General features: G+C 42.9%; 1 long non-coding RNA gene across 1 annotated transcript; it reads right to left on the reverse strand.

Moving 5' to 3' along the window:
• Nucleotides 1-464: 464 nt before the first annotated feature.
• Nucleotides 465-18140, reverse strand: LOC118355687 (uncharacterized). Its single transcript, XR_004818666.2, has 3 exons — nucleotides 18025-18140; nucleotides 10384-10588; nucleotides 465-1085 (listed from the first exon to the last, which is right to left on the reverse strand). It is a non-coding gene; the product is annotated as an uncharacterized LOC118355687 (long non-coding RNA).
• Between the last annotated feature and the right edge of the window lie 8211 nt (nucleotides 18141-26351).

Below are 26351 nucleotides of genomic sequence, written 5' to 3' on the forward strand. Positions count from 1 at the left end.
TCCCTGAATCAGGGACATAGAAGTTGGTGGCTGAAGGATGCATTGCAGATGATCAGATGGAGAAGGTGACAAAGAGGAATCCTGGGCTGAGGGGCAGGACATGGAACTTCCCTGGGGGGTAGGAGGGCATCAGGGGATGGAGAAAATCTGCGAAGAGAAGTTTGTGAAATCAACTGCCTATTTTAAACATTGATTTTGACACAGGGATGATATTTTCACAGTAATCCATTTGCTAAAAAATAATGGTAGTAATTATAAGTTACCTTTTCTGCCTAGAGCTGACCTTTTTATCTTAAAAATAACCTGCTTAATAAAAATTCTGTTTAAAAAAAAAAAAAAAAGCTTGTACATTCTTCCCGTGAAGAATCACATTGTCAGAGAAATGTTGTGGTTTTTTAATAATGTATCACTTCAGAGGGCTTGACTTTTCAGCCAACCTCAGTACTTCTCCCTTTCCTCCTATAAGTATACATCTGCCCCCCAGCTGCTGACTTTATACCACTTATGTGATCATATTCCTCTGAGCAATAGGAAGGCATCGTCCTACCCATTGATCGCAGCCCGCAAAACTGCTTTCCAGTTCAAAACTGTGTCATGGAATAGCAGACCATACGCCGAGGGCTTGACAGGGTCAGGATTCCTTTTCAATCCACAGTATCACTTTGCTAGACTAAGACCTTGGCTGTCCCATCAATAGTCACCTTCCTTTGTAATGGAAGAAGTCACTGCTGGCCACGGTATTCACTAGCAGGAGGCGGTGGGCAGCCTTGGGTCCCTTCTTGCCTCCATGGGACGGAGCCAGGCAGGGTTGGGAAATCCTCTAGTGTCCGCTATTATACACAGTATACTCAGAGTATGAGGTTGGATCACATAAGGTGCAGAATTTTGCTTTCAAGAAGGAAATCACAATACACATAAGTCCTTCCCTCCTCCTATTGTCCTTTCATCGCAGGCCCTCTGAGGGCAGTCCCCACCCAGCACTCACCACCATTAGGAGGATTTACCCAGAGACCAAATGAGCAGAGTTGGGGGTATTACGCAGGAATCAGGAAAGGTGGTTCATCTCAGCTCAAGGAGGCCTCCTCCTGCCAACACACACAAAATGGTATTTCTTAGATGATCAAAACATGCCATGGGGCTCAACATTTGCATTCTGCTATCCAGAGAACTGGTGAATGCCTCACTGAGACCAGAGAGGAATTTTGGGTCCTCCGAAGGCCCCAGGTCATGACTGGCATAGTCTGAGGAGTTAGGAATTCCAGAGTTTACTTGAGAGGCTCACATTTTAAAATTCTCTCAGTCACGTTATTCCAAACCCTGTCTAGAATCATCAGAGGAGCCTGAAAATAACAAATACACCAAGACAGGCCCCACACTAGACCCACTGAACCAGCAACAGCTTATCAAAGAAAATGCTTTCCTTTCTCTTATGCTCAGTTAGAATTTAGCCATAAATAAATAAATATATAGAAAAATTGGGGTGTGTCTGTAAGTCCTACAATCAATGAATGCAGATGGTTTCTCACTGCAGGATTGAAATGAAGGTTTCTCATGCTGCTGTCTGTGCTGCCCCAGCCAATCAGAATCTCCAGAATCAAGGTCAGGAAATAGAACTTTTCAAAAAATTCCAGTGCCAATTCTGACATACAGCCATTGGGTTAGTGCCCTGAAGATTCCCCTCTAAATTTGCGAGACTGAACAGATATGTGTGTCTTATTGGGGCAGGGGTTGAAGCAATCCCTGTTCTGGTTACCCCAAATTCCACACAGACACTTGAGTGACCCAGAAGCATTCCCCAAAGACTGCTTTGGAATTTGCCAGATACTGACAACCACAGAATTGCAGCTGAGCCACCAGGAGATTGACTGTTTTAACTAGTAGGACAAGTTCTACTCCAAAACTATAAACCAGCAAAGTGAGTCAAACCCACACTGCAAGCTCAGGTTGAGCTCCTGAGAATGTTAGCTTGCAGTAGAGGCCACTACTCCATGGGACACTCAGGGACCAGTGGGTGACACCCATTCCTGGTCCACTTTTAGCTCCTAAGATAAAGCTGATCCTTCATCCTTTGAAGGGTGGACCCTGCCAACTGTGTCTCCAGGAGCCAGGATGTGTCTGTGCTCACCCCGCCACAATTTGTCACAACCTGCAGCATATATTTTCAAAGCGATTGGTCAAGGGTAAGGTCTTGTTTGGCAGCTGTGGAGCAGAATGAAGTGAGCTGCCCATATAAACTCGGTGACCCTTGTATCATGATAACCAGGTGCTGTAAGGTATGAAAATGATGGAGCCCATTGATTATGTAGATAATTCCACAGGAGCCCCAGAAACCAGATCTCAGGCTTGATCTTTGGGAAAAATAATGATAACAGCATCATAAATATCTACCCAAGCACATCACAGCACATAAAATGTTTTACAGACAATATTTTTGCATTTCTGAAAATGTGCTTTGCCCACATTGCTTAGAGAAGTTAAGTAACCTGCCTAAAGTCATAAAGTACCAGAGGCAGAAATTAAGAAAAATAAAACTGCCTTCCTAAAAGAAGTCTATGTTCTGTACCCTTGGAAGAAACCAAATGTGATCAGTCACTTAGTTCAAATTTATTACTAATTGTGCTTTGAAGATTTTTCTTTAAGTACACATGTCCCTGCATTTCTCATCATGACTTCTGGGACATCTTTGGTCTCTTTTGGCCTTCACTTATTGGGGACCAATCATATGCCACTCACTGCATTAGTTCTAATTAATTTCATTAACTACTCAATACTTAATAACTACTAAAAACAATTTTACAAAAGAGCTTATCAAACCACCTCAAGCCCAGGCATCAGTCTTGTTTTACTAGTAAAGGAAAGGAGACTCAGAGAGCCCCTTGAAATGAAGGCCGTACCTAGGAGGGAGTGAGAGCACTTTGGCGAAGCTGCCAGAGATCAGCGCCCTGTCTGCTCTTGCTAGAGGCACATCCACATTCCTTCTGACTGATGTTCTTTTCATAAAAGTTTATTTCAGTAATGTGTGTAAAGAGGCCATCTCACATAATATTGTAGCTCACCATTTTATTACAACCACCTTCGGATTTTGTCTCTACCCTGTACCAGATAAATCTCCCCATGGCCATGGGTAGCACTTGTTAGAAACATCACATTCCTGAGCTGGTAAATAGCTCCATTTAACAATAAATAACAATAACTCACCAAGTTGCTCAGCATTTACTTAAATTTAACAGATAAAGAACCAGCTATGTACATAGGCCCAAGCTGGACAAAAGTCATTAATAGCATTAATTGCAATAATGACATTAATTTAGTACCCTCACTATTCCAGGAACTGTGATGAGTCTTGTAAAGTTTTATGAATGCAATTTAATTTCATGTAATGCTCTTACTAACCCTGTGAGCTAGCTGCTTAATAATATACCCTCTTTCAGGAGCCAGGGGTGCAGAGGGTTAAGGAAACCACCCATAGTTACATGGGGGCTCAAGGCAACTTCAAATCCAAAGAGAGTCAACAGAAACTATATTCTAACTAATCATGCTACTTTGCCTAGGGAAAAAAATTTCAGGTTGCCAAATTATTCCTTAGATACCACTTCCTTCAATATTCCTTAGAATACCGCTTCCCAGTTCCCACATTCATAAATTCTAGGCTTAGAATTGTACCAGCACACTGTATTTTAGGTCACTATTATATCCCACTTCCAGTCTGCCTGTGAGAGAAGCATTCCCTGTAATGTTTCAGCATGTCTTGGTTCCAACAAATAGAATAATTATATGAGAGGGGATGAAAGAAGTCGTGTGGGTAAATGGTAACTAAAGCCTTTAAAAAAAAAACCCTCAAAAAAATTTCATGCCCAAACGCTGGTACAGACTGCAGAAACAAAGCTCTGAGGAAGTACCCAGAAAAAAAAAAATTCATCTTCTCTTTCTTTCCCTGAGAAAATGCAATTTTCATCAGACAGTAAAGCCAGTTTGGGTAAAGAATTCATTCCAGTTGGCTAAGCTATTTATAGGCATGTTTAACCTAAAATATAAAGGCAATAAAAATATGATACAGAATTAAAAATGAGATACTTAAAAATGACTTCTAAGGAAAACTTTCAAGAAACATAAAATTATAGGTGACTCCTACTTCCAACTCTTAGGGCTAAAAAGAGGCATTTGGCCAATCATAGGCAAACAGAAAGCTGTGAACTTCCTGCAGTGCTCATGGGCTTCTCTGAATTTGAAGATATTCTTGTTCATTTCAGTTAATATAAGTTTGAAAGCTTGAGAGCTTTGTGGTCGTCAGAAGCTATACAGCAAACCTAAAACACAGAATCAATTTGTGTTCCAGACGTTTTTTTTTTTTGGTCTTTCTATGAAAATAAAACCAAACCACAAAATCTCTTCAGATTCTTAAGGCCACAGGGTCTCGATTAGAAGCCAAAGCAAGAGTTTCCTTATAAAATTGTACCAAAAATTGTTATGGTGATTGGTAAATTTCAACCATTCTCTATCCAGTGCCAAAACAGCAAGAGGAAAATTACACTCTTTGGGGTTTTTTCTTCCTTTATTAAGTTTTTTTAAATTTTAACTCCAGTATAGTTAACATCCAGTGTTATCTTAGTTTCAGGTGTACAATATAGTGACTCATCAACTCTATACATTACTCAGAGCTCATTATGATAAGTACACTCCTTAATCCCCATCACCTATTTCCTCCATTCCCCATTCATCTCCCCTCTGGTGACCACCAGTTTGTTCTCTAGAGTTGAGACGGTTTTTTGGTTTGTCTCTTTTTCCCTTTGTTCATTTATTTTGTTTCTTAAGTTCTACACAGGAGTAAAATCCTAGGATATTTGTCTTTCTCTGACTCGCTTATTTCATTTAGTATTATATTCTCTAGCTCCATCCATGTCTTAGCAAATGGCAAGACTTTATTTTTTATTACTGAGTAATATTCCATCGTAGATAGATAGATGATAGATAGATAGATGATAGATAGATAGATATGACATGCATCACATCTTCTTTATCCATTCATCTATAATTGGACACTTGAGCTGCTTCCATAATTTAACTATTGTAAATAATTATGCCATAAACATAGGGGTGCATGTATCCCTTTGAATTATTTTTTGTATTTTGGGGGTAAATACCCAGTAGTGCAATTTTGTATTTTGGGGGTAAATACCCAGTAGTGCAATTTTGGGTCATATGGTAGTTTTATTTTTAACTTTTTTCAGAACCTCCATACTGTCTTCCAGAGTGGCAACACCAGTTTGCATGCCCACCAACAGTGTGAACAGTGTGAAAGTGTTCCTTTTTCTCCACATCCTCATCAATACTTATTGCTTCTTGAGTTTTTGATTCTAGCCACTCTGATAGGTGTGGGGTGATAACTCATTGCAATTTTGATGTTGAGTAATGTTGAGTGATGATGAGTGATGTTGAGCATCGTTTCATGTGTCAGTTGGCCATCTGTTTATCTTCTTGTGAGAGATGTCTGTTCATGTATCCTGACCATTTTACTTTTTTTAAAGATTTATTTATTTATTTATGAGAGACAGACACACAGAGAGAGAAGCAGAGACATAGGCAGAGGGGGAAGGCTCTTCACAGGAAGCCCGATGAAGGACTCAATCCCGAGCCCCGGGATCATATCCTTAGCCCAAGGCAGACGCTAAACTGCTAAGCCACCCAGGTGTCCCTCTTCTGACCATTTAAATCAGATTATTTGTTTTTTGGGTGTTGAAGTTTTTGAATCAAAAGGCCACTGCTCCTCTACCCATCCTAATGCCTCTGCCTAGAGTGAACACCTTCTCCCAATGATACCATAGGCATCCTTCAAGACCTGGCTCCATGCCACCCTCTTAACCAATAGGTAATAGGTACAATGCTCACCTAACTTAGCCAGAGTTTATCTGCCTCATCCAAAGACACACTATTATGCTTTGGCATCACCTCCGAGACCAACCACACAAGGTGTTCGACATGGCTGTGGCCTAACATGTTTGTTGACTCTGCTTATGATAGATGACCCAACTTAACATGACTATGTTTCTCAATACCTAGATTACAAATGCTTCCCAGTTCACAGAATAGTTCAGATCCAGGTGGCCTCATACCATGTGAATTTTGCATTAATCAAAGATGCTTCTGGATTCCTTCCTGCTACCTCTGCATCAGTCTGCAGTGGAGGTAGAGGTTAGGGTGCATTAGCATGAACCCGATTCCATTAATACTCCTTCAGCCACCTGCATGTCTCACTTTCCCTTTCCTTCTTGAACAGACCTAGACTTGACCAAAACTTTCCTGACAATCATTATTCAAGTATGGCAAATGTGAGGAAGGTTGATTGTCCTGATAATAGAAGCTTCCAGTAACAGACACTACAAGAAGCCTTCTCCTCCCATGGCATCTATCTGCATATGCACTACTTTCTCCTTCTGTCATTCTGCTGGATGTAATGAACTGGCACTAGGCATTCATTCTCATCCCTTTCCAGAGTACTTCTGTAGAAGTACTAGACTAGAATCTGAGAGGCTAAAAACTACATTTCTCAGTCTCCCTTTCAGCTAGAGGTCCTGATGATATTAAGTATTATTAAAATTTTAAGGATGGAAGTGAGGTAGAAGAGATTGATTCCTTTTGGCTTTCTTCCCCTCTGTGTATTAAGAGGCAGTCACAGGTGAGACAGGGAGTAGATCTTGCTTTTAACTTTCCATCCCTAGCTTCAGACTCCCTCATCCTGGACTTGGCCAGAAGTTTTGTTCTAGGCATTATTTCTGGAGCCTTAGCCTGGTAGCTACTTCCCTAGTCCTTCTGATAATTGTGTGAGCATTAAAACTCCCTAAAGCACAGTCATTTCTGCTTAAAATATCTAAAGTGGATTCTGTGTTTTAAGCTAAAGCTTGATTGGAAAAGCAAATAAGGTTTAAAAATTTCACATCTGTAATATTTTATCGGCTGTTTGACAAATAGTTAATGGAACATCAAGCTCGTATCTATTGCACATTGCACAGTTCTATCCAAATTAGCAGAATTTTTCAGTTACTATCCCATAGCTTGACATACGTTGAAATCTCAGTTACCATCTTGGAAAACAACCACCAAGTGACAACACTAAAGTTGGCTTTATTGGCTATTGTATCTACTGGGGGAAAAGTGACACTTATGCATTCAGCAAAGAACCTGAATGGGTCTCACGTAGAAGTCACCTGACCTAAATAGTTCAAGGGACCACAAGTACTTTAGAGCTAATCAAGGTGTGAGAAGTTGCTTTTTGTCTATTGTTTTTTTGAGATAGAGAGAGAAAAAGAAATCAGGAATTAGCTAGTAAATTTTAATAAGGTATAACTTTTGAGTTTTCAAAAATCAGACATACAAAAAGTCGAGTACTATCAATATTTGCCTTAAAAGTCAGTTAGTAGAGGGACACCGGGGTGGCACAGTCAGTTAAGCCTCAGGTCCAGGTCATGATCGAGCCTCCTGAGGGTCTGCTTAAGACTCTCTCTCACTTTCCCTCTGCCACTCACTCCCCCACCTAAAATAAATAAATCTAAAAAAAAAGTCAGTTAGTAGAAACATAATTTCATACTGAAGCTTGGTGAAGCCTTATGTGTCACTGGAAGGAAAACAAAAAGGTAGTATCACATCCTACAACCAGATCATTATGGAAGAATAGAGGGTGTGTTATCCATCTCTATAGTATAATAAACTACATTTATTAAAGTAAAATGCTACCTAAAAGCAACAAGAGACTACAGATAAAGTTCCATTATTTAGACTCCTTATGCTAACATGCTATAGACTCTATTTAATCTGTATATTCCCAAAGCCTATCATTATGTTAGGCACAGAATAAGCCTTGAATGAAAATGTGCTAAGGAAAAGATAGCAGACATCAATAAGAAAGGATAAATATATTTACTTGAAGTTTATATCCATGCAAACTTTGGAGTACAGTGAAAGTTTCTCAAGAGCTAACCACAATGAAATAAGATAATTTAAAATCAAATCATAACAAAAATGAATTTAGAAAAAGCAGGACAATTCACAGAACACCACTGAAATGACTAACATGCTGAATGCTAAGAGGGAGAAAAGTAAGAAATGACCTAGAGAGAAAACCAAAGCCAAAACCATTACAAAGTAATTTAGATACTCATACTAGAACTAGCAAACCAGAGGTGACCATGCTGCTTGAGAAATTCGCAAGAGAACTGTGAAAACTCTAAAATGTTGACAAAATAGGAAATGACATAAACATGGATTCAAAGGAAATCGTTTATACCTGAAAAATCCCATGTGAAATGTTGAACATTTTTTTTGGAATGTTGGAATCTTGATTACTAACAATAAAATGTGCTTTTCTAAATATTAGGTATATTCCCAAGAGGTCTACATTACCTTAGAATTATTAGCAATTGATAAATCTTTTTAAATGGTATGCTAAAAACAAACTAGTCAAGTACAATTTCTATGATAGCTTCAAAAGCTATAGAGAGCCATCCCGTGTACACCCACCTGCCCTTCCTTCTCCAGCATGCAGGTTTCCCTGATGGATTCTGGAAGAGTGGGCTCCTTGCCTCCTCCTGGAGACTCCCAGTTAGAGGGTTCCTACCTCTCCCACCTGTCCTTCACACTCTGCTCCTACTCCTTGCTCTCCCCACACACACTTCCACACTTTTCCAATCTGCTGGGCAGTAGGAACCAATTACTTCTGTAACTTACACACAGACCTAATTGTTCAAAGAGTGGGGACCCCGTCCTCATCTGTATTCTGGGCAGAAAAGAACACCTGGTTCTCAATGAATATTTGTTATATGAAAGAATGAAAGGACAAACAGACAAACAGATAAGAAGGGGGTGGGAACCATGGGATAAAGCCAGGCCTCAGCTCAGGACCGTATCTGACCCACTGGACCCTGCCATGGGGTCCCAGGGAAGTCAAATGGGTACCCGGGAAAAGCACACCAATAGGGCCCTTGGCAATGTTACAGTTCTGACAGCCCACCCTGGTTGTAACCATAACCGAAGCTACAACAGCCTGTGAAGTCATACATAAATCTAATTACATCCCTAGAAACAGGAAATATGGAAGGGATCCTACAGAAATAGTTTTCATGAGATTTTAGGCTCAGAGCACTGTAAGTGGGTCTCATTATACAACATACATCAAAACTCAAATTTCACTGCTGGATATCAGTTTAAGGTAGGGCTGATCCAGGAGCCGCAGCATTTCCAGCAGCAAGTTATCATAAAGAATGAAAGAACCCTGACATGTAAATGATTTCTTGTCCCAAGGTGTCCTCTCAGCATTGCGGTTGGTTTTAATCGGGTGTTTTGCAAAAGTGTATTTTACATTTTGAATAAGAGACACACCCACTTTCATCCAGGGCCCTCCTTGTGCAGAATCCAATAAGGAAGACAAATTCCCTCTGTACCCATGATAAAAATATGAAAGCTGAAACGCAAAGCCCTGGAAAGGCTCCCCAAAAATAGATTAGTTTTCAGGAGAATTAGAAGAAAGGGGTTGTGCACTCGACAGAGCCCAAAGCCCCATGCCTAGAGAAACATTCAAGAGAGAGCAAAATGCTAAGATAAAGGCACATGTATTTAAAGACCTGTTTTAGGACTTAAACAGGAGCGTTAAAGAGGAGCGATCTTTTAGGATTATGGAATTATTTCTGGCTTGGACCTTGCAAGACATTAAATGAACTCGTGCTAATTTCTCTTTTTAAAAATAAATTGGCAAGACCAAGCAGTGAATATTTAATTTAGAGTTGGCTGTCCGTGGCTGCGCCCATCATTCATGTTTTTCCAAATCTCTCTTCCAAAAACAACTGAAAAGACTCACAGATAACAATATGCCAATATTCCATAAATAAAAAGCCATCAGAATAGACAGTAGGAGTATCTGATACATGCTAAAATGCTTCTGTCCTCACACAAACAAGCTAGTATTTTAACAGAATCGTGTGTTTGATGCTCTCACCTGTCCAAACAGCAGAGGCAAGTCTCTACAAAGTGGAAATCAGAATTGAGCATGAACAGAAGCCCCTAAGATTAACTGTACGGAAATGGAGCTTTTGGTGGCCAACAAGCACATCTTTCCAGGCATAGGCATCAAAGTGACAGCGCTTTTGTTTGTCAATGTGCACTGCCTCATATTAAATACTTTGACAGGACCCGAGAACAAAGGTAAAGTCTCAAGTTAAACCATCTCAGAACGTGCGTGCGTACGCAGTGCATGTGTGTGTGTGTAGCGAGTGTGTGCACGTGCCCGTGTGCCTGGGCGTGCGCAGTGTGCTGCAGGCATATGCATGCTTAGCCGTACCTGAAAATCAAAAGCCACACTTACATTGTCTAACTACATGTTTAACAGTGTAATAATACCTTCACAAACAGTGTGCCACACGAACGACACGATCCCCTGAGCAGCATGGCCAAGTATTCGAGGTGTGTGTGAGGTAAGGGAGAGCACCGTGTGCAGGTCACCGCCGGGGACCTTTCTCGAAGATCAGGCATCTCCTGAACACACTCCTCCCACTTCAGCCTCTGCATTTTTCTCTGCCTCTGCAGCTGTCTAGCTATGAAAAGCCTGGAAGAGACATCAAAATGCAGTTATTTTTTACACGGAGCACATTCCATAAAACCCAAGGCTTCTCTTCTGGAGTTGACACTTCTTTTCTGCTAATCCCCTACCTCTCATCTTTCTCCCTTTTTCATCTCCCTAATCCACCCGATTTCAACCACTGTCTCCACACTCACCTTCCGTGGCTCCGGGCCTTTGGTTCCACCCCCACCCACATTGTGGCCTAAAAAGGGACCCAGAGCAGCCAGGCCACATCCTCCCCTCTTCCCCTGCAGCTGAACTACTCCCCAACTACGCCTGCTAAGCTTCGTCTGGCACTGGAATTCAAAGATGTGTATCTATTTATGAAAACGTGTGTACACACAGCTATGTATTAAACCAGACGCTCGACAGTCAAAGAATGCGTTAGGCTACCAGCTTATACACCAGGCACTGTGATCAGGAAGCTCACTGGGGACTCTGTTCATCATTCCATGCAAAAACATGCCTCACTTGCTTGACTTGCAGGCCTATGTCTTTGTCAAAAAACATCAGAAGTGTAGGAGAACTTGTGGGATTTCATTATCTTTTTTTTTTAAAACAACAATTAATTAAATAGAACCAAGTCAAAGAAATCATTGCGATATGACATCCACAATGTAAAATGGCCCTAGGAAAGAGGGAGCTGGTGTTTGTGGTTCACAGATACAGGCTTGGTTCTACCTTCAGTGTGGATATGTTACACACATCACAAATGTATAGTCCAGAGTTAGACCAATCCAGTACTGCTACTGTGAGGCCTGCTCCTCACCTCTTACAGATCCTGAATATTGTTGAACAGATTACGAAGATTTATTAGAAAATATTTTGGGCACCCAGATGGTTCAATCAGTGAAGTGTCTGCCTTTGGCTCAGGTCATGATCCCAGGGTCCTGGGATCAGGCCCCACATCAGGCTCCCTGCTCAGTGGGGAGCCTGCTTCTTCCTCTACCTCTGCCTCTCCCCACAACTTGTGCTCTCTCTCTCTCTCCCTCTCGCTCTCTCACTCTATCTCCCTCTCAAATAAATAAAATCTTTAAAAAAAATAAGAAAGTGTTTCTAAAGTGCTTTGTATTCGCCAGGAAAATGCAGGTAGGAATTTCTAATAAGCCACAGGCCTAATCACACTGGCCCCTAGGAAGGGTGATGGCTCATGGCCTCTTTTGTTTTTACACAGGAAACTTGGCACGAAGGGGGAGGTAGTGTTTTCGTTTCCTTGGGGAGGGGACATTATACTGGGAAACAAAGTATTAATAAGGTGTTAATTACTAAAAATATCTAAACTCCAGCTGCCTCTTTCAATCCTAAATTCAGAATAATCCACCAAACCTGCCAACGAATCAAATCACTGCCACTCTTAAATTCCTTTGGTTCTCTCTTTCCCCCAAATTTCCATCTGTGGATTTGACATCAGTTAGTCTCCGACCTTCTTGCCTAAATAGATCTTCCAGGGTAAAACACACTCCCCAAACCTGCACACACATATGCACACACACGCATACCCCACATGAATGCACACAGACATCACAAAATACACACATACACATCACACATGTATGCACACACATAAACCACACACCCCCACGAACCACACACACACACACCATTTGCCACATATGCATGTACACACACACCACGAACCACACAAGCATGCACACCCACTACATGTATGCACACAGACACCACAAACTATATACACACATACATCACACGCCACACGTGTGCACGCACACGCACACACACAAACCACATGTACCACCGACCATACATGCATGCACACACACCACACCTCAAACACACACACCACACATGCATTACACAGTTTTTTCGGGTCTTGAACACTTCTTGTCTGATCACCTCCCCCAACCTTGGAAGACCAGCTCCCATGTTCACAACCCTTTTGGGGGAAAAATGTCCCTTCTCCACTCCACCTGACTTCTGATACTTTTCCTCTCTGAAAACCACGAAGGAGACAGAGTATAAGTCAACAAGGGACTCAAATTCGACCTCAACCCTGACAGTGGTTGCCCTGGGACCTCACAAGAGTGACCCTGAACTCACCTTCCTCACCTGGTAAGAGATATGACACTTTCCTCAACCTACCTTCCAGAGCATGTGGAAGGATTTAATGGCATAATAAACACAAAAAAAAAATTGAAAAATATATAACACAGTTAAAACATGTTGTGCAGAGTTTATTTCTAATCTTTTTTCTAAAGATTTTATTTATTTATTCATGAGAGACACAGAGAGAGAGAGAGAGGGGCAGAGAGGCAGGCAGAGGGAGAAGCAGGCTCCCCATGGGGATCCTGATATGGGAGTTGATCCCGCCACTCCTGGATCACGCCCAGAGCCAAAGGCAGACCCTCAACCGCTGAGCCACCCAGGCGTCCTCTATCTTTTTTGAGGCAGATGTCATGGAGGGTAAATTCTATACTTCCTCCTAAATAAAATGTCCCTTGGTTTACCTGTGAAAAGGGGAATCAGGGCCTGGCAGGACCCAGTCTCTCATCCGCTGAAGAATCTGCAGGTCCTCGGGAAGAGCCTCACATGAACCCCCCCCCCCCGCCCCCCACAAGCAGGTGCAGCCATCCCCGAGGCTCTAGAAAGTGATGCTGCAACCTCTTCTGCGGGCAGACCCAAGGGACACCCATAATCCAGAAGCAAGTCCCACTCACGCAGACACAAAGTCCTACATCTTTATAGGCTCTCTTTATATAAATATATAAAGGCTCATCTTTATAGGAAGGAAAGACAAACTTGCAAGTCCAGGTGAAGAAGGCCCTTAGAAAGGGCGTGGGCGGGCGAATTTCCTATCGTTTCATTGCGGTGAATCCACCTCTGGGCTTAATTTTTCCAAATCAACGAGAATTTCACTAAGGATGTGGGTCTTTTGGTGTGGGGGAACTGGCCACAAGCTCGAGGGGGTTCTATGGTCTGCCGTGGGCCCTCCGCATGGGCCGAGGCCGCGCCAGCAGCTCCTCCCTCGCCCCCTCTGTGAACTCTCTTCCTGCTGGCGCATCTCACGAGGCAAGTTAAATTACCTGCTCATTCCCAAACGATTTTGAGGCCCCACAGTTCCGAGGGCTGTGCCGGGACCCAGGGCAGGAGGGGTATAAAGACGCATACAACAGGTCCTGGGGCTCTGGGAGCACCCAGGCTTGGCAAGGGAGGAAGATGAGCAAATAAATGACCATAAAGCAAGGAGGCAAGTTCTAGACTCGCAGGATAGCCGGGGGCTGTGAGCATGTATGGGCACAGAGGAAATTACAAATTATTTTTCCTACAGAGGAGGTGAGGTTGAGCAGACCTTTAAAGGCGAAGTAAATGAGAAGAGCATCAGAGGCAGAATGAAGCAAGGAGCGGGTACACATGAAGAGCGCGGTGGATCGTGAGTAGTGGAGAGGACTCAGCCCTGGGCTTGGGCGAGCAGTGGGAGAGAGGGAGCCGAGCATGCCTGAGGAGGGCCCAAACAGACAGACAGGGTTGCCTACAATCAACCATAGAAGAACCCAGATCCACCATGACCAACGTAATACAGCACAACCTCATTGGACTTAACAGTGGGACAAAGCACTCAACCCATATCAGTGGTAGGTGCCATCCCTGCTTTACCCTGAACATGGAGCACTTGATGAGACCCCTCCCTAGAGTTCTTTTGGGTTAGTGAGGAGGAAACTGACAGCCCTGAACAGCACAAGAATCATTCAGTATTAGCATTTGCGACACAGATGATAAATGCAAAAATTATTCAAAAACAAAAGGATGGGGCAGCCCGGGTGGCTCAGTGGTTTAGCGCTGCCTTCAGCCCAGGGCGAGATCTTGGAGACCTGGGATGGAGTCCCACGTCGGGCTCCCTGCATGGAGCCTGCTTCTCCCTCTGCCTGTGTCTCTGCCTCTCTGTGTGTGTGTATGTGTGTGTGTGTGTGTGTGTGTGTGTGTGTGTGTGTCTCATGAATAAATAAATAAAATCTTAAAAAAAAAGAAAGGATGCTGGTAGCTCTGCATCACAGAGAGGAACAAATGAATCTGTCTTGAAGGAAGGAGGGCTGGAGGCACGCACCCTGGCGTGTAGGTGGGCCACAGGTAAGACTGTAGTTGGAGGTTGTTCTGGACTCAACCTCCCTGGGATTCCGCCCTCTGCTCTAGCATTCACCGGCTTGGGGTCCTGAGACATGTTACTTAACCTCCCTGGGCCTCAGTTTACTCAACTGGGAAATGAAACATATTAGCCTCCTGTATTTCAAAATCCTGTAACTAGATGTTTATAAGGCAAAGAGCATCAATTATGTGCTTTATATACATTAAAAGGCACTATTAAAAAATGGTGGTGGGGAGGGTGGGGAGCAGCTATTTGGATGATATTTTATTTGTTGAGTTCCCAAGCAGCTGCAGGCTGAGCCGGGAACTTCGCATTGGGAGAAGCACTGGGAAGAGGCCCTGCAGCAGGGTGAGCTTCCCCGGGTGTGCACAGAGCCCACAATGGCTGGGGAGCGAGATTCACACTAAGATGCCTGGCTCTGATGGGCTAGGCCAGAAAACAACCTCCAGCTCCTTTAAAGGTGGGTAAGCTCTCCATGAGCAGAGTTTCCAGTGAACTTTCAAACGAATCCCTGAGGAAGTTAGTCTAAGAAATTGTTTACTTGTGGGTGCTTATGTTCTTCAGGACAGCCAGGCTCGAGCCATCTGGGTTTCACTGAGCACCTGAAATTGGACCTTAATGGAATAAACCGTGCAGTGTAAACACACCAGAAGAGAAGCATTTGTGGCTAAGAGGAGCCCCTTAGGTTTTAAGAGGAGGGGTAGATGCTGGTTCTGTGTGTGTTCTGGTCTGGACTGAATTTTCTTTCAAAGAATTCAATTTGCTTTCCAGAGCAGGTGAGGAGAAGGAATGTGAAGCGGAATGATCAAATTTCATCCAAAAAGTACAGAAGTAATGGAATGAGCCATTACATTAATCCTCATCTTCAGACAAATTTTTCTTAAAGTCAGCAGGTGGCAAGATAGTGGGCCAAAGGTGACAACTGACAAAATGTTCTTTCCTTCCTGCAAAGCCTGTTGCACAATCCACTATCCCTGCCTAGGCGACGCAAGGAAATTGCTCTTTTGTTGTATGAATAAGAGATCCCAATAATTATTTCTCTTTTTTTAAATCTTTCATCCAGTTGTCTGTGATTAGATTTTCCTCTGTTTGCATGAAAGGCTTCCAGCTGCCCTCCAGGTGCTCAGCAGGCTTTGGGCCTCCAGGACCATGGCTGGGTTCTGGGTACCGAGGCAGCATGTGCGTAGAAAGATCTCAAGGCTGGGGTAACTGTATTCTATTCTGGTTTTGTCACTTACCAGGTGTATGCCTTAAACAGGATACTCATGGTTTCTGAGGCTCAGTTTGTTTTCCTATCACTTAGAGATGCTCTTAATTATATACATGACCTGCCCTTCCTACCTTGAAAGGTAGTTGCCAGCAAGGTAACCAGTGGGGTGTGCTTGCCTCTGTGCCCACCACTGCTGAGGCAAAGACCCAGTTCCCCATGGGGTGCGGTGAGGTCCCACAGGGAGCAGGAGCACTGCCTGGCTGGACTCAGAAGATCCCAGTTCTAATCTCAGCCATACTGTGCTGCTGTGTAATCTTGGACAAGTCACCCCACTCTCCTCTGGACCTCATTGCCTTCAACTGCAAAGTGAAGCAATGAGGATCTTTGGTATCCTAACATCCTTACTTTCAGAGGATTCTTAATATTCCTTCCTGGTCTAAACTCCTGATTCTTTTTTTTTTTTTTTAACTCCTGATTCTAATGTGCACTGCTCTGTAAACTGGTAATTATTACATAAACAAAAGGCACTGTCAGTCAAATTGTGCAATAGTCCAAAAGCGTGATATGAGTGCCCTGAAATGGGACCAGAGGCACCGCACCCTCTCATTCTGCCCCATCCCTATAGACCACACTGCTCCTGCCACTCAGATCATCAGAGGGCCCAAAGTGGAAAAAGAGAAACACGAAACACACACCTTCAGTAAAGATGCTGGTTTCCTGGAATTTCATGAAAAGGGCTTCCCAGGAAAGCAAGCTGCACTTCAGTGACCCCTCATGTACATAGCCCAGACTTCAAAGCCCTTACATCGCAAAGTTACTTGCAGAAAACCCATCACTGAAAACAGATCTCCTCTGGCTAAAGTGGGTTCACATACGGTGTCTTTACTCCAAAGAACTGGACCTTCCTCAGAGTTAGTAACACATTTGACCGATCACAATGATCATTCTCTAATTCTCAGTATCATGGAGAACCACTGCTTATTTTTAAATGTTCAGTGGGTATTTGGAGAGCTCTTACAAGCAATTCTGTAGAATATCAAGTTTTTCTTAAAGCTCTAAACAGTACAGAGACAAATGTTGCCCAGATAAACATCTAAGGAGAGCCATCTGAAACTCTTCTGACACTCTGAGCTTCCCAAATACTTCCATCAAAGTACCCCTAACAGCAAAGAACAATGAACGTAGAGTCCTAGAAATCTGCAGAAAGAAATATAAGGGGGCTGATGGCAGGCAAAAATAACAATAATAATTGTCACTGAAGTCAGTGCTTTAATTTCAGCACTCCTAATAAATGTTGTGTTTTTAATCCCTAATATTCCCTAGGTATGCTTTGATATAATGTGAATGTTTTGAATTTTCCACCTGTTAAATTCCTTAACTTCGTTCCCACATCTTTGCATACAATTCAAGTCCTCGGAAGAAGCTGCACTGTGCTTGCATGTGACTGCACATATGTTGTGTCCTGTGTTACATGGTCTCACGTGAGTGTCCTGAGCTCAGCTGGATGCATCAGTAGGCCCTAACCCTCCTTGTTACTGGGTATCAGGGCCCTCAAATCCAAGTACAGAACACTTCCTCCTCCACGTGGTAAGGTACAGCAGGGTAGGAATGGGGAGAGAGCAGGTAAGGATAAAAGACGTAATATGAGCTCTCTCATGCCTTCCCTTTCCTACCTGTCCCCCAAGTCAGAATTGGAACCCTCAAAATCAAGACTTGCTCTAACACATTCTACTAGTATGCCACTCACGCCCCCCCCCCAACCTTTTGTGGACAGACAAGTATAAATACGGCATTAAGGTGAAATAAGAACACATATAGCATTTTTGTGTGTGAAGTTCCATTTGCCAACATATAGCATAACACCCAGTGCTCATCCCGCCAAGTGCCCCCCTCAGTGACCGTCACCCAGTCTCCCCAACCCCCTGCCCACCTCCCTTTCCACTACCTCTTGTTCGTTCCCAGAGTTAGGGGTGTCTCATGTTTTGTCACCCTCATTTTTTAAGCATGAGCTATTATGTAGGTAATGAAGTGACTTCCCTGGGCTCACAGGAGTTATTGCAATCTTCTCCAACTTGATACAAAATCATACTTGCAGACTCTGCATCATCTTACCATTTTACAAATGTATTAGTTCACAAATGACTGATTTCTCCAACTTTGATATTCATTTCACAGTGAAGAAACATTGCTCTCCCTGGGAAAAAAAGATGCAAATTTACATCTACCTTCTGAGCAGGAATTCATCAATCAAAACTTAAGGAAATCTTGCCGTGGAAGTGTTCTTGATATTTTGTTTGGTTGGTTGATACTGGCTTGTCTACGCAACTAATAAATTATTGAACACTACATCTGAAACTAATGATGTACTCTGATGACTAATTGAATATATATATATAGTTTAGTTTGGTTTATAGCAGAATGTGTGTATTAGTCTGTGAAATTAATGCTAACCTCCAACAAGGCAAATCTCCAAATCTCACTGGCCTGACACAGTAAATGCTTATTTGTCACTGAGGCAAAGCCAGCCTCCTGCATCTCAAAACCCCTCTCTGTGGAACACTTGGCCTCCAGACCACTGAGGAGGGGAGCAGAGGTAGGGCAGGCACCTCTGCTCTTCACTGCCTTTACCTGAAAGGGCCCCCACGCCTTCTGCTCATAGCCATTGGCACTCCTCACCTCACGAAGAAAAACAGGCACTATTTGGTGAGTCCATATTGCCTCTGCCCAAATGGGCAACAGCAAATCTCTTTTGTAACATAGACACTGCGAGCATTCGCCCCGGGAAGTTACTTGCGCCATCTCAACTGAGGAACCCTGCATTTGGCTGCCTTATAGCCCTGGATTCTCGCTTGCAGGCCTTATCCCCAGGAAGTCCAGTTAAAACGAACATGTTTCCTGAAAGGGTCAACACAATTACTCCCATTAGAACCAATCAGTCTTCTATACCAAGGGATACTAAGACCTAAATACTGCAAAGAGGAAACTGGATTGAGAAGTTGGAAGAAAAAAAATCTGGGGACCACAGTCCCCAAGCTGCTGAGGAAAGAGTTTTAAAGGAGAGAATAGCAAGTCCTCTTTCCCCCTTCCCTGCCTTCCCTCTTTTCTTTCTGTTTCCTTCCTTCCTCCTTCCTCTCTCCATTGCTTTCCCAAATTGGGTGTGTGCCATATGCTAACACAGCTCTGCTTTCTGAGAGTAAAACAGGAGGTCACAGGGCCACCCTGGCAGATGCAGTGATGAGGGTGGAAACGATCACACTTAGTGCCCAGCGTGATAGCTGTAAAGAAGGTCATGCATGTGTGATGCATGCATCCACGGAGAAGGGCATCCACCCAGGCAGCAACAGCAGGAGGCCCTCCTGACAAAATAAAGATCTCAACCAACCACTTTGTATTTTAGTGAGAAGAGGATGAGGAGCAGGAGGGACCAGGGGATCTCCCCAGGGTCCTCCTGACTCCATGTCCATAGACTAGGATCCGACCTGGAGGGTTTCCTACTGAAGGTACCTTCACTTCCTACACAGACTGACCCACAACTAGCCCTGCCTGCCCATTTAAGTGTGATAAGACCTGAAATCCTCCAGCTTTGTCTTTCTTGTTCTTGGGCTTTCTCGTAAAGATTCTCCCTGTGAAGTACTGTCCTTCTGTAGGTCCATCTTCACCACCTTGTGAGCCTATCCAATGAGATTTCAGTCTGTTTCCTTTGTTCAATAAACACGTTCTTCAGCATGCATAAAAGATTAAAATGTTCTATTCTCCTATGGAGTGAAAAACAAATCCGTTATTTAATTAAAGAGTCTCTATGCTAAAGAAAAAAGCAAGCAGGGTCTTTCATTCCATGATCAGGCTTGCCCAGAAAATAAGCTTGGAAAGTGAGGGTTTTTTTGTTTTTGTTTTTGTTTTTTCTGCCACTGAAGTGCAGAGTTTATCAAGTGTCCCATGACCATTGCAGTCAAGATTGCCCTAAATTTTAAGATGCACATCTGTCCTCAATAACAGGAGTTGATAGTGGAAAATGCATCCCATGTGGGCATCCAGGAGGCCCTGATGGTGTCCAGCTGTGGGAGAAATCTCTGCTGATGAGGACAGAGGCGGGAGCTGCATGTGGATGTCCCATGTGGCATGACAGTGTGGGAGCTGGGATTAGAGTGTGGTCGCAGTAGAAGGCCATGGCCGAGGTCACGCCCTGTCCATTGGAGGGTCAGTCAGCTGGCAGGGTCGGAGGGAGCTACTGCAAGGCCATTTTCAGATAGGATAGAATTAATTCTTAAAAGAAAGCCATCCCTCAGATGTCTGCCTTCAGCCCTTTCTCCAGCTGTAATGGCACAGGAGGCCACGAAATAACGGAGCATGGGTATTCCTGTCAGCAAGCCTGTTGCTTCTCGGCCTTCTTTTGGGCCTCAGCATTAAGGTGTGGTTGTACACTCTTTGCAGTAAACACATGTCCCTAAGCTTCAAAGAGGTAAGTGAAACAACACCCAAAAGTCCTGAATCTTGAGGTCATGATTCATTTAAAAAGGCAGTAGATAGGGACACTTGGGTGGCTCAGTGGTTAAGCGTCTGCCTTTGGCTCAGGGCATTGTCCTGGAGTCCCAGGATCGAGACCTACATCTGGCTTCCTGCATGAAGACTGCTTCTCCCTCTGCCTATGTCTCTGCCTCTGTGTGTGTGTGTGTGTGTGTGTGTGTCTGTGTGTCTGTGTGTATCTCATGAATAAATAAATAAAATCTTTTTAAAAAAAAGGCAGTGGATAATTTAGCTAACGCTGGCAAAAAGCTGAGGGAAGGGGTGCTCAGAAGCTTCAAGGCTGAGTCTTAAGACCCAGATAAGATAAACATTGGCAGAGCTGTTAAGAAGTCAGTCAAATATAAAATCTGAATTGCAAAATGCAATGTTGTTACCCAGGGGGAGTGACTGTTTATTTTTATCCATAGGTAGGAAAAGTGATGCTGCAGTCACAAAACACTTGTGAAGGCGTTTATAAACTTCTATAATCATTAATGTTACTCTCCAGGCATTGCCCCAAAGCTGGCTACAGGATAAAGCAAATCAAAAGACAGCAAAGTAGATCATTGTATATCTTTTGTTATTTTTTATAATAGTGACTATTATAGCTAGCATTTATGAAACGCTGGATCATATGCCCAGTATTCAGCTAAGCACTTTATTTGATTATCTCCTTTCATTTCTAGCACTAATAAACGTTAAAGGAAATTTCTTCAGTGACTATGGGTCAGACCTACTAAATCATCAGCTCCTTGAGGGCAGGCATGATATTGCATTTATCCAGGCCCAGTGCTAGGAGCAGAGTGAGTATTCAGCAAATGCTTGTCTGATCACTTTTGTCAAGCCTGAAGCAGGATTTGATAGTTATGAGCTGATTAAAAATTTTAACCTACTTTTCAGCCTTTAACCAATGTTGTTTGAACTCATTTAATATACTTTTAAAGAAGTGGGTAGTATTTCACCTTCCTTTATATGATGCTAGAGAATGCTACAAGAGAACAATACTCCATGCCAAGTCACTAAGAAAGACATTGTCTTCTCCTCATTGAACAAGTATTCAACATTTCGAAGTGAATATGTTCATGTCAATAGGACACAGCATCTCAAATACTGAAAACTAAAATTTCCCATATTTTCTGATTGTTGGGGATGCTAAGTACCATAAAAAGGACTTCTCACGGCCCCTGGGTGGCTCAGTCAATTTTAGCGTCTGACTCTTGATTTTGGCTTGGGTCATGATCTCAGGGTCCTAGATTCAAGCTCCAAGTTGGGCTCCATGCTTAGCAGGGAGTCTGCTTGAGGATTCTTTCTCCCTCTTCCTCTGCCCCTCCCCCCATTTGCATTCTCTCTCTCAAATAAATAAATATTTTTTAAAAAATAAGGATTTCTTCAGGCTTATTTTTCATATCCGCAAAATCCTTTGAAACTATTTACTCAATGTGACAAAAAACTACAGTAAGTAGTACTAACTTTGGAAAAATTGCTCTACATCAGTGAAAAGGTTGAAGTTTATAGTGTGTCAATAAAAAAGTATATAAAGTTCAAAAGTTCAAAAAGAAATCTATGAATATTGGCAGTCCTCAATTTAAACAAGTTGCAATCCAAAATGCACTTATAAATTGTTGTTGGGAATGTAGAATATATTTTCCTATGAATGCAAAGTTCTAAACGACAGGTAGGGTTAGCTGTGTGATGAGTTAGAAAGGTATTTGGCCAGAATCCCAGTCACTGATGAGTCACTCACCTGAGTGATCTTAGGTTCTTCCTGCTGGGGCAGAAGGCAAAGAAAGGTGGCAGGACAAAGACACCCTATTTGTTATTTATAAGCCATTCTTCTGGGTCTACTGACATGAATCAGACAATATGTGGGCCACAAGGATTCTCTCGAATGAATGAGACCTGAGGCCCAAGGCTAGACAGGAGCCTCTTTCTTTTCTGACCACCCCTTTAGAGGCTGCACTGATCCTGGTTTTCTGTAGAGTGAGCAGGGATGGTGTATTAGTTTGCTCAGTTGTATTAGTTTCCTCGGGCTGCAAAACAAAGCACACACACTGCAAGGCTTAAACAACAGAAACTTACCATTTCATAGAACTGGAGGCTGGAAGTTCAAGGTCAAGGTGTCAGCAGGGTTGCTTCCTCCTGAAGCCTCTCCCCTTGGCTTGTGGATGGTCATCTTCTTCCTTTGTCCAAACTTTGTCTTCCCTTTGAGTATATATACAAATTTCCTCTTCTTACAGGGACAGCAGTCATATTGGATTAACGCCCACCTTAAAGACCTCATTTTATGTTAAATAACTGTTAAAAGCCCCATCTCCAAATAAGGTCATGTCCTGAGGTACCAGAGATAAGGACTTCAACCCATGAATTGGGTGGGGGGGGGCAGTCACAATTCTGTGCATCTCAGTGCTCATTCCTCTTCAGAACGAAGGAGCAAATAGGTAGGTCTCCAAGACCTACCTATAGCAGAACTGGCTTAAGATACCCAAGCCTAGGACTTCTCAGGGTGGGTAAGGAGCCCTTCCAAAATGAGAGGAAGACCCAGGCCTGTTCATACCACCTATGTGGGAGTGAAAATATCTGTAAAAAGGTGAAGAGATGAAAAAGATACCCACAGACTCTGTTCCTCTCTTCTAAGAGAGGATGATGTCAACAAGAATATGTCATGGGTTACCAGAACTCCAGCCAACAGGCTCCTTGGTTTTGACAAAGGACATTATAGATGGGAGAAGTGAAGAGCAGGAGCCAAGTGGGGGACACATGTGAAGCCTAGAGCTATCTCAGGAGGATGGAGTAAATCACTGAGATTATTTTCTTAGCTACACAGCAAAAGCTCATTTAACAAAAAGTAGGTGAATTGTATTAAAAGTTCTAGGTCTCAAGATGAGGATGAGGGCATGAGTCGGGACTAGAAAGTGAAACCAAATAGGAAACAGTATCCTTATCCTATGCACTGTTCAAGATTGAGCCCTTGAAAACTTTGGAAAATAGATGAATTTTGATTTTGCCGATTCTCTGTACCTTTTTCTGAACTTCTCTATTCTAGGGTCATTTATTTCTATTCAGATCTTCAGATGTACCCCCCTTTCAAAATTAGTTCTTACACTCTCTTCCTGGCCAAAATTCCCTCATTCCTTCATGACACTGTGTTATAAGGAAAGAAATGGGTTGAGCTAATTCATCTAATGCCAACAAATTATTCAGAAGTATTTCTATTTTAAAGATCATCTGAAAATTTATGTGAATCTATAGGGGAGAAATTGAGGGAAATACAATTGAGGGGGATTCAGCCAGGAATGCATCAGCCCAGGGACCATGAAATACTCACCTTTGCATCCCTAGAACCAAACACACTTCTAAAATGCAATGAATGTCTGTAAGTCTGTATTGAGCAAGGTCAACACTGCATGCTCCACTACACTCCTTCGAATAGTCCCTGCCTTACACACACATTTCCTTTTTCCATGTCTGAAAGTAAATATTATCTGAAATCTCCAAACAGGCCTTGTGCAGTGGCAGTGGGAGGAGCAGAAAGGACAGGCAGGTTTGGCTACCAGAAGCCATTTAATACAAGCATAGCCACAGCTGACCTCTTTTCATGCACCAAGCAATGCTCTAGGAGCTTTATGGAGAATAGCGCATAGGTTCCCTCATGAGAACCCTGCAAGGCAAGAAGCTAAGGCACAGAAAGGTTCAATAATGTTGTCCCCAAAAGACAGAGATGTGATTCAACTCAAGCCATCTAGCCCCTGCCTCTTAGTCTCAGACCTCTGTGTCTTTGAGGACATGTGTGAGTCAACTATACACCAATTAGATAATACATAGATGATAGATAGATAGATAGATAGATAGATAGATAGATAGATAGATAGATAATAGATACATAGATGCACACATACATAGATACAGTCAACTATATATATATATATGTTTATGTGTGTGTGTATATATATATATACATACATAGTTTACAGTCAACTGTATATAGAGATAGAAATACAATCATGTATATATCAGTTTGTTAAGACCAAAGTCAACAGTGGTGATGAATTAATCAGTAAATAATTATTGAAAAGTTTCCATATGAAAGATTCAGTGAGGAAGTAAACAAGGGTGAGGAAGTTGAATCTTCCTTAGTACCTGGATCAGGAAAGTCTGTCTTCTCAGGGACCCCCTTCTCAGCCTTAGGTACAAACAGGGTAATAATTACTGCTCCTACAGAAGCCACTACTAGGCCACAGGGCACCATGTGCAATCAGCATAAGGTATCCCTTTGAGATCTTTGAAAGCAGAGAGCAAGGTAGATTTCCATCTAGTCACCCCTTAGAGATACTTTTGGGCTATTCACAACCCCTCACTCCCCACACCCCTATCTGGAGCCTCTCAAAGCCTATGTTCTTTCCAGGAGTCCTGGAGGTTTCCATGAAATTAGTTTTCTCTATCTGGTATTCTCCACATCATTCCTCCTCAGACTTTGCTTGATATGAACACTGCCCCTCGGAGCTTCTTGGGGGCCTTCATGGTCTGGATCTAGGATTCAGCATGGCAGCTCAGAAGCCTGCAGCTCAGACACTGTTCTCTGGGGCTTTCCAAGCTGCATACTCTTGAGGTGATCTTCAGTTCTCTATTGTCTCCAAACATTCACTTCTTCCTTCTTTAACTCAACAATCACTGAGTGCCTGCTCTGTGCATTGCATGACCCAAGCCATGCTGTTCTCCATGCAGAAATGGTAACCTTGGGTCCCATTTGATCACCCCCAAGGGTTTCTTACACCCCCAAGATGTCCAGAGTCTTATTCCTTCAGCTTCTGCCCAAAACCCTGGACTCCAGCACAAGGCAAGTACAGGGCCAGGGTTGGTCTCACAACAAAACACTTTATTCTGGTCTTACCATTTCATGTTCTATCAGTTATCTTTTCCTAAATTAAATCCACATTGCTTCTGAGCTTGCATTAAACAGTTCATCATCAGATGCCCAGATAGGTCTGTAACTTTGGCTTTAGCTCAAGCTGGGACTTCTACTTCACACAGAATATTGAATAATGAGACAAGAAATAAATATTAGGTCTGCATGCCAGTAAAGAAAGTGTCCCAGGCAGTACAGAGTGGGGGTAAGTTTCAAGGATACATGATCACTTTATGGCTGAGTTTTTGGGCTGTTCCCTTCCTACATGAGGTGTGGGCCCTAATAGAAAAACAAGAACTGCCCATCATCCTGGAGAATGGCTTTGGACAATAGAAGAATAAATCCTCTGCAGCTATATTTCCAATTTTAAAGGTTCATTGGGGAAGAAAATGCCTAAGAATCTGAGACTATCAAAGACAAAACTAATTCCAAACTGTTATGGACATTTTATCTTATTAACAAGTGTAAAATAAAGTTTAAGTGTAAAGAAAGATAGGAATCACAAGTAAATGGTAAAAATGTTGGAGCCACAGTAGAGATGCAGTCAGGAAGAAAAATGAACTTTAGATGCCCCTCCAGCATCTAGACCTTCAGAGCATGTTGCTGCCCACACCAGCACTGTGGGACCTCACTATGGGGGTGGTGAAGCTGGGTAGTGACCAATGGGAACAACAGAGAGCTCAAGAGAAAGTGACCACCACCGGACCCAAGAGCCATGGTTAGGCAAGAGCCAAGAAGGACAGAAGTCCCCCTAGGAATACTGAAGGGACATGAGGTACAGTAATTGGTTTATAGTACCCAGATAAAGGGTCTCTCTCTTCAGAGCAATCAGGGTGCCACTAACCTAAGGTGCCACTAATGCAGAGGCAGTTCAAAAGTGCAGTAGTGAAGTGCTGTGCTCCTGCATCACCTCTGCTGTGGATGAGCTGGGTGATCATGGGCAAATTACTTCACCTGTGGAAACCCTACCCTGTGGAAAAGTCAGCTACAAAAGAGGAGGGATTGTCTCCATTATTGTGAAGACTGCTCTGAG

The sequence above is a fragment of the Canis lupus genome, chromosome 25 (assembly GCF_003254725.2).
Source record: "Canis lupus dingo isolate Sandy chromosome 25, ASM325472v2, whole genome shotgun sequence".
NCBI lineage: Eukaryota > Metazoa > Chordata > Mammalia > Carnivora > Canidae > Canis > Canis lupus.